The following is a 9,038-nucleotide window of genomic DNA, read 5'->3' on the forward strand; positions in this document are numbered from 1 at the left end:
TGTCTTCATGGTGGGCATGTAACACTTCAAGTCACCTAGAATCTTTGTTTTCAGTCAGACTAGTTCGGGGCATGGTAAATTGAGCAGCTGATGAATCCAAACTCATCCTCTTTTGAAATCTCTTGTAGACGCATCGTCTGTGAGTATTTTTGAAGGATATTGCTTGTATAAATATATGATGCGTATATTTACGCATATTGGTAATTTCGTTGAAGTAACAATTGTTGATTAGTAGCTTGCTAGGCTAGTTGTAGGCCATATGCTTGGATATGCGTATTAGATATTGTAGCAGTTACATATTTTATGCTGATTGTGTGTTTTCTTTTTTGTTTCTTCATTTTAGTTTTACACCTTTTGCATGCTGTCAGTTTGAATAAATTTACCAAATCTGACCAGTGTGTTATGGGAGTCATCTGTCTGTCTAATTGAAGAAGGGGAACTCTTTAATGAGGGCAGAACAGTAAAAAGACGAACTCAACAGTGATTTCTACAGCAGCGAGTAAAATATCCTGCCTGTTCTACATCTCCCAGTTCCAAAATGTCAGTAACAGAAGGAAAGGATTATGAAACAAGGTCACACTCATCTAAAACATCAAAATCATCGAAGCACTCTGTGAGATCTGCAGCTAGCTTGGCTGCATTGGAGGCACGAGCCAAGGCAGAAGCTGCACGGGCAAGAGCGTTGTATGCACAAAGGGAGATTGATGTTAAAGTAAAGAAGGCTCAGCTGAAAGTAGAGGAGACGCGTCTTGATGCCACATGGGAAGCCATACAGCAAGAGAAGGAGGCCGACACCGCTTGTGCTGAAGCTAATGTATTGGAATCGGCAGTGGTTTCGGCAGCTATGGGGGAGCTCAGTGGAGTTTGTGATGTCGACCAAGGCTCATTCTATCATTCAGCTGAGAGAACAGAGAAATATGTTCAAGAACAAGCTGCTTATGTGAAAGTTAATGAGCGCACAGACGATCCAGAGCAGGATAAAAAGGCGGATTTTATTCTCTCAGCAGCTGTTAACCTCAACTCTAATGATAATTCTCAGATACATCATGAGCTACCAAGTCAAGGTGACAGTCAACATTTGTCTTTGAAAGCCACAATGCCAACTGCAACAGCTGCTTATTCAGAACGGCCACCAATCCGTACAGCGGATTGCAGCTATCCAAGGGGAGAAGAATCCAGTGCAAATGTATCAGTGCTGGGAAGGTTCTTAGCTCGCCGTGAGCTACTTACAGCTGGACTCACAAAGTTCAATGACAGACCCGAAAACTACTGGGCTTGGTGGTCCGCCTTCTTTAATGCCACTGAAGATCTGGGTCTGAAGCCTAGTGAGGAACTTGACCTGCTGATTAAGTGGCTTGGTCCAGAATCTGCGGAGCATGCCAGGAGAGTGAGGTCAGTTCGTATCAACCAACCTGGTGAGGCCCTCAATATGGTCTGGCGAAGATTAGAGGAGGTTTATGGATCACCAGAGGCCATGGAGATGGCTCTCTTTAACAAGCTTGAACGGTCCCCCAAGTTCTCCAATAAAGAACCCAAGCGGCTATGAGAACTAGGTGACCTTCTCCTGGAGATACAGGCAGCCAAGGAGGATGGGTTCCTGCCCGCTTTGGCTTACCTGGACACAGCGCGAGGCATTAACCCTATCCAGGAAAAATTGCCATTCAACCTTCTGGAGAAGTGGATGGTGCATGGTACGAAGTATAAAGGAAAAACACCACATCATCTTCCCACCCTTCTCCGTGTTCGCTGACTTCATATGTGCTGAAGCAAGGATGAGGAATGATCCGAGCTTTGCTGCCGCAGCTCCGAGTAACACGCCACCTAAAGGGGAGAAATTCTTACTAAAGTCAGCTAAAACCCCGATAGCTGTGCATAAAACAGAGATGGCCAATCCTGCCAAGGGGAATGAGACCAAGGGTTCAGACAACCTGAAGAAAGAGTGTCCCATACATAAAAAGCCCCACCCCCTACCTAAGTGCAGAGCCTTTAGAGCGAAATGGCTGGACGAGCGTAAGGCCTTCCTTAAGGAAAATGGCATATGCTTCCGTTGTTGTTCCTCAACCTCCCACCAAGCTAAAGACTGCAAGGCTATCATCCAGTGCTCTGAATGCAACAGCGATAAGCACATTGCAGCCCTTCATGCCGGTCCTGCACCATGGTCGAGAAAGCCAGCTAGCGACCCCTCTGAAGAGCATGGCGGGGAGGGAGAGGAATCTACTCCTGCTTCAGTCACTACCTCAATCTGCACAGAGGTTTGTGGAAACAGCGCGACTACCAAGTCATGTGCCAAAATCAGTCTGGTCTACGTATATCCTAGAGACCAACCTGAGAAGAAGACAAGAGCATATGCCATCTTAGATGACCAGAGTAATAGGTCACTAGCCAGGTCATTGTTCTTCGAGATGTTCAATGTAGCCGACAACACCTCTCCCTACACATTCAAAACTTGTGCAGGTGTGTCAGAGGTTGCTGGCCGCAGAGCCAGGGGGTTCATCGTGGAGTCAGTTGATGAAAAGACCGGTCTAGCTCTGCCTACACTCATCGAGTGTGATCAGCTTCCTGATAATAGGGCAGAGATTCCCACGCCAGCTGCTGTGATGTACCATCCGCACCTGGAGTCCCTAACCTCTAAGATACCTCCTCTTGACCCTAAGGCTGAAATCTTACTTCTTTTAGGAAGAGACATGATTCAGGTGCACAAGGTCCTTGAACAGTGCAATGGCCCCCCACACGCTCCTTTTGCCCAGCGATTAGCCCTCGGCTGGGTGATAGTAGGGGATGTGTGTATTAACGGTGCACACGTACCCTCACCTGTGAACACCTACAGAACCTACATTCTTGAGAATGGACGTTCCAGCGTTCTGTGTCCCTGCCACAACAAGATCGAAATCAAAGAGAAGCTCAACCCCACTTGCCAGTTCCAGAGTCGTTCAGTCTCAGAACAACTGTCCTTGCCAAATGACAAAACGCGACACATGGGGGAGTCCATCTTCTGTCACACAAAGAGCTCCGAAGAGCTGCTGCAGAGGGAGAGAGGGAATATGGCATAGAGGCTAGGCTGTTCGTTGAGAGGAATTTCTATGTTGATGATGGCCTTCTGTCTGTCCCTTCAGAAGAGGAAGCCATCACTCTTCTTCACAATACTCAAGACATGTTGGCCCTCTCCAACCTCCGGCTTCACAAGATCTTGTCTAACAGGGTGGCTGTGATGAGAGCCTTCCCTCCTGACGATCTCGCTAAGGGGATGAAAGACCTGGATCTCAGCACAGACCCCCTTCCCATGCAGAGGAGTTTAGGGGTGAGCTGGGATATTTCAGATGACGTGTTCACCTTCCAAGTTGCTGATGCAGAGAAGCCTTACACAAGACGTGGGGTCCTGTCAACAGTAAACAGTCTGTTTGACCCATTAGGTTTCGATGCCCCTGTAATCATTCAAGGAAGGTCCATTCTGAGGGAGCTCACCACAGAGTCATGTGACTGGGATGCCCCTCTCCCTGAGGAAAAGTATAGAGAATGGAAGCTGTGGAGGGACTCTCTGAAGGAGCTTGAACAACTCAAGATCCTGCGCCAATACACCTCCATCTCTCTCCGCCAGGCAGGCAATAAGGACCTGTGTGTATTCTGCGATGCTTCCACTACTGCTATAGCTGCTGTTGCTTATGTGAGGACAACCAATGCGGGCAGTGATGTGGAGGTGGGCTTTGTATTCGGCAAGGCGAAGCTTGCTCCATGTCCAGAAACAACAGTCCCAAGGCTCGAGCTGTGTGCTGCGGTCCTGGCTGTAGAGATTGCAGACGCGATTGTGGATGAGATGGACACCATCTTTGACACTGTGACCTTCTATTCGGATAGTAAGGTGGTCCTAGGCTACATCCACAATGAATCAAGACGATTCTACGTCTACGTGAGCAACAGGGTGCAGCGCATTAGGAGGTCATCAAGCCCTAAGCAATGGAAGTACGTGCCCTCCGGCCAAAACCCTGCTGACCACGGCTCACGAGCAGTCCCAGCAGGCAGCCTAACTCACACTACATGGCTGTGTGGACCACCATTTCTGTTGACGCCAGCTGAAGTCGAACCTACACCTAGATCCTTTCACTTGGTCGACCCTAGTTCTGACTCGGATGTCCGCCCAAACATCACTTGTCATTTCAACAGGGTTACCAGTGACAAACTTGGCCCTAAGCGTTTTGAGAGGTTCTCCAGCTGGCGGTCACTCAATCGAGCAGTTGCTAAGCTCGTGCATGTTGCCCACTCCTTCACACAGGGGAACAGCTGCAAGGGTTGGCACATCCATGAAGGGCCCTGTCCCACAGAAGACTTAGAGGAAGCAAGAAACGTCATAATACGGGCTGTCCAACAAGATGCCTTCGCAGAGACGTTGGAATGCATTCGGGGAGGAATAGCCATTCCTAAACATAGCCCACTCCTCAGCCTGTGTCCTTACCTTGACAGTGCTGGCATTCTCAGGATTGGAGGACGTCTGTCCAAGGCAAACCTGGATGGAAGAGAGGTTAGTCCTATAATCTTACCTGGGCCGAGCCACGTCACAACGTTGCTCATTCGGCATTATCATGAGCAGGTCCAGCACCAAGGACGGCACCTCACCGAGGGTGCTGTGAGAGCGGCAGGTCTGTGGATTATCAGTGGGAAACGGCGCATCAGCAGCATCCTTCATCACTGCTTCACATGCAGAAGGCTACACAGGAAGATGGAGACTCAAAAGATGGCTGACTTACCTGCAGACCGCCTCAGTGTAGATCCTCCCTTCTCATTCGTGGGTGTGGACGTCCTCGGACCATGGATGGTCATGGCACGGCGGACCAGAGGAGGGTTGGCTGGCAGCAAAAGATGCGCTGCGCTTTTTTTGTGTATGAGCACCAGGGCCACACATATAGAAGTACTGGAGTCAATGGACTCTTCAAGCTTCATTAACGCTCTACGACGGTTCTTCTCAGTCAGGGGGCCAGCGAAACAGGTCAGAAGCGATTGTGGTACCAATTTCGTCGGGGCCTGTAAGGAGTTGCAGATTGACTCTGTAACCAGCGACAAAGAGGTGCAAGGATATCTCAGTGACAATGGGTGTAAGTGGATATTCAACCCACCACACTCTTCACACATGGGGGGCATTTGGGAGCGGCTAATTGGACTGACAAGGCGTATCCTGGACTCTATGCTGTTGAAGGTCGGCCCAGCTAAGCTCACACATGAGGTCCTGACTACATTCATGGCGGAGGTCTCTGCTATCCTCAACGCCCGTCCTCTGGTTCCTGTGTCCACAGACCCTGACTCCCCATTCATCCTGACACCAGCGACACTTCTCACACAGAAAGTCGGAGCCCTTCCTCCTCCCAAGGGTGAATTTGACAAGAAGGACCTCTATGGCAAGCAGTGGAGGCATGTCCAAAGCCTTGCCAACACCTTTTGGCATCGATGGAGGACTGAGTACCTCCCCACTCTGCAGAGATGCAGGAAGTGGGAAAAGGAGAAACGGAATCTGAAAGAAGGAGATGTCGTCCTCTTGAAAAATGATCAGTTGCAGAGAAACGACTGGCACATGGGTATCATCATCAAGACCTTCCCTAGTGCAGACGCGAGGGTAAGGAAGGTGGAGATCAAGACTGCAAAGGATGGGTCAAGCAAGACCTTTCTGCGACCTGTCTCAGAGGTCGTCCTACTCCTCTCCCCAGAGACTGACTAGGGTTTATTCTTCTTTAACTCCCCTTGTTAAAGGTGGCATCTTTTTAGATACCAGGCGGGGAGTGTTCTGGACTGAGTTAATTTCATGGGTAATTGGTGTGTTATTTCCTCCTCCTGCCACTAGGTGGTGTCTTGAATTCATGGTGGGCATGTAACACTTAGAAGAAGTCACCTAGAATCTTTGTTTTCAGTCAGACTAGTTCGGGGCAGCGCTCTTCCTATAAACTTTTTATGTTTTTGTGGAAGTTTTTTAAATATAAACATAAAAGGTTCTTCAGAGTGGCACATCTCAGTAAAGAACTCCATTCCATTGAATGAACTGAAAGAAATCGCTCAAAGAACACCTCATAGAGCTGATGTCCCAGACCTGGGTAAAGCTGATCCTGGACTAAAAAGAATTAAGTCCAAGGCTAGATTTAATCCATGTCTGGGAAATCAGCCCCTAGTGTTTAAAAGTTTATTGGTCATTTGGGAGCAAAATTGACTTATAAAGCTGAATTTTTGCTTTGAACTATACAGGGTGACTCAAAAAGATTCATCCAATGAAGTGCCATATTACAACTGTGAGGCACCTAGGAACCAATCACATACCAACTGAAAGAGGTGGTCATAGAATTTCTGACATTGGCCATCTGTGTTTGCACACTGTGGAATTAGACCTCCACATTCAACCCAATCGTGCAGTGGAACACCACTAGGGGGCAGTCAGCACACCTGCCTGGAGCGGTGGGCAGCCCTATCCACAACCAGGGAGCAGTTGGAGGTTAGGTGCCTTGCTCAAGAGCACTTCAGTCATGTCCTGTCAGCTCAGGGAATCTAACCAGCCAGTCACAAGGCTGGTTCCCTAACCTCCAGCCCACAACTACCCCATAAAGGTGGCTCTCTACAGTCTGTGAGGAGATGGTGACCCCTGAGCAGAAAGCGTTTTTACCTTCTTCACTTAAATAAAAGTGAATCATATCTGTGTCATAACTGTGCAGCGTGAATTCATTCGTTGCTGGTTCCATAACACTGGATGATTTCCGAAATCTCATTGAATGAGCTGTGAGTCCAGTGACACCTGACATGCTCAGTCAAGTGTGGGATCAGTTTGACTATAGCGTCGATGTTCTCCGTACAGCTGGAGGAGGTTCATACTGAGCACTTGTAGAATTACATAATAAACTTTATGCTCATTTAAACCATTTACAGTTCACTGCATTGATCTGTAATGATTTGCAAGTGAAATAAATCATTTTGAAAGCAGATTAATCTTTTTGAATCACCCTGTATTATGAAATGTTTAATATTATATGACAGAAAGTCAAAAAAGTCCATGAGCCTGCAGTACATGATGATGGACAACTCAGCATTCTTCATTCAGCAGTCCACAGTTGCTTGGTAACAATAACATACTCTAACGTGGGGTCCTCAGCCTTTTTCACTTCAAGGCTCACCTATTTATCACTAGAAAGCATGAAGATTCAAACAGTAATTTTCAACAGCAGAATGGTGGTAAATTAAGGTAGAATGTTTTGGGGGCAGTGGGGTGGGGTTGTTTCTAGAGATTTTTGATGAAGCTGCTTTCTGCACAGTTGTTGTACGGCTTGTATTAATATTGTTTAGACATAATGAAAGCATGTTTATATTGACTTTTATGACAAGGTGCAGTCGACAGCCCATTACGGATCACTTGTTGCCCATTCAGTATAGTCCTGAGGACCATGAGAGGGGGCTTTGAGATCCACTTATGGTCAGAGGCGTAGTGGTTAGTGGTTAAGAAACCCTGCTCTAAAGAAACCTAATTTCTTGGCAGAATAATGATTTATCAAAATGACCATTAACAATAGTGTATCTTGTCATGCTTTATGTTGTCCCAGTTTCATAAAAGCTTTCCAAACGTTCTGCATAATTAAGTTGTTGAGCTGTAAACAGACTCCGAGTCAGAGTGGTTTGGTATAAAGTGCTCCATTCTAGAGAAACTTAAGAGTCAGAATAGTTCACAGTGGTGGTGATAGGAACCAGACGTCTGAAGAGTTTAACGAGCTCCGTTTGGGCCTCATTCATCAATATCTTTTAGTTTTTTCTTAAGTCTTAAGTCTAAGGTCTTAAGAAAAAGTGTACGTCAGATTCATGAGATGATATAATCCTTTATTAGTCCCATAATGGGGGAATTCTCAGTGCTATGGCAGCAAAGGGATAAGAAGCAAGAATTAACCATGTTAATTACATAACAAGGTTTTACAGTTTGTTACTTGTTACTATGTTGACTATATATACATATTTAGGGTTAGGGTTTAGACTGTATATATATATATATATATATATATATGTCAGAATCTTCATAAAATGGCATAAGTAAGTTTAATGGGAAATTGTGTGGCAAAATAGCCATAAACATATTTTTTAAATGACATATAAAAACTCACAAGGCTTGTGTGGGTTCACTGGTGGTTTTGGACAGTAAATAAAATGTCTATCTGCGGTGTAGACATTGTGACCCTGGATTCCCATCAGCACCACTGTAAAGAAATCTGAGTCTGTAAGCTTCTTAACAGTGAACCATTTCACACCAAATCGCCCTGAATGAGTTTACTGCGTCTCAGTGGTTGAATTATGTAGAAGTTTTTCTTTTTAAAAGTCAGTGGAGCCCTTTAAGCATCAAGACTTACTTGTTAGACTACTTACAACATTAAACATTATGCTTACAACTCAGTGAGTGTCCCCACCTGACAATCTCCTGTTCTTGAAGTATAAATATTTGCTTTGCAGACCTCAGAAATGACGTGAATCAGTGCTGATTTACTGTAGGTACCCAAATAACCTGAAGGGCAAAGACTAACTGATGAAAGAGATAATGAGGGAGGAAATTAATATCTAATATCTGTTTCCATACAGAGTCCCTCCAGGTTTACTACACTCTTCAAAAACAAGCTTCTTTAAGGGTTCCTTAGTAAAGGTAATGGTTCTGTTCAGATCCATGAGTTTGACCTAACTTACTAATAAAGATGGTCTTTCTGGGTTTTTTTTAATTAAAGAAAATTGTTCTATATAGAACCGCACACATTTAAAGAGCCCTTTGCATGATTATAAGGTTCTTGGCATTGTGAAAGGCGTCTTCACATTGATGGAGAATGTCCTGCAGATGGTTCTATAAAACCTGTTTGAAAAGCATTCTATATAGCACCCAAAAGGATTGTTCTACTATTACGATACCAAGCTTGTCACAATAGAAGAACCATTTTGGGTGCTATATAGAACTCTTTTTAAAGAGGTTCTATATAGAACCATCTATAGCACATATTTTCCATCAACCTGAAGAACCATTTCACAAGGCAAAGAACCATTTAACCATGCAA

The sequence above is a fragment of the Pygocentrus nattereri genome, chromosome 11, assembly GCF_015220715.1.
Source record: "Pygocentrus nattereri isolate fPygNat1 chromosome 11, fPygNat1.pri, whole genome shotgun sequence".
Lineage (NCBI taxonomy): Eukaryota > Metazoa > Chordata > Actinopteri > Characiformes > Serrasalmidae > Pygocentrus > Pygocentrus nattereri.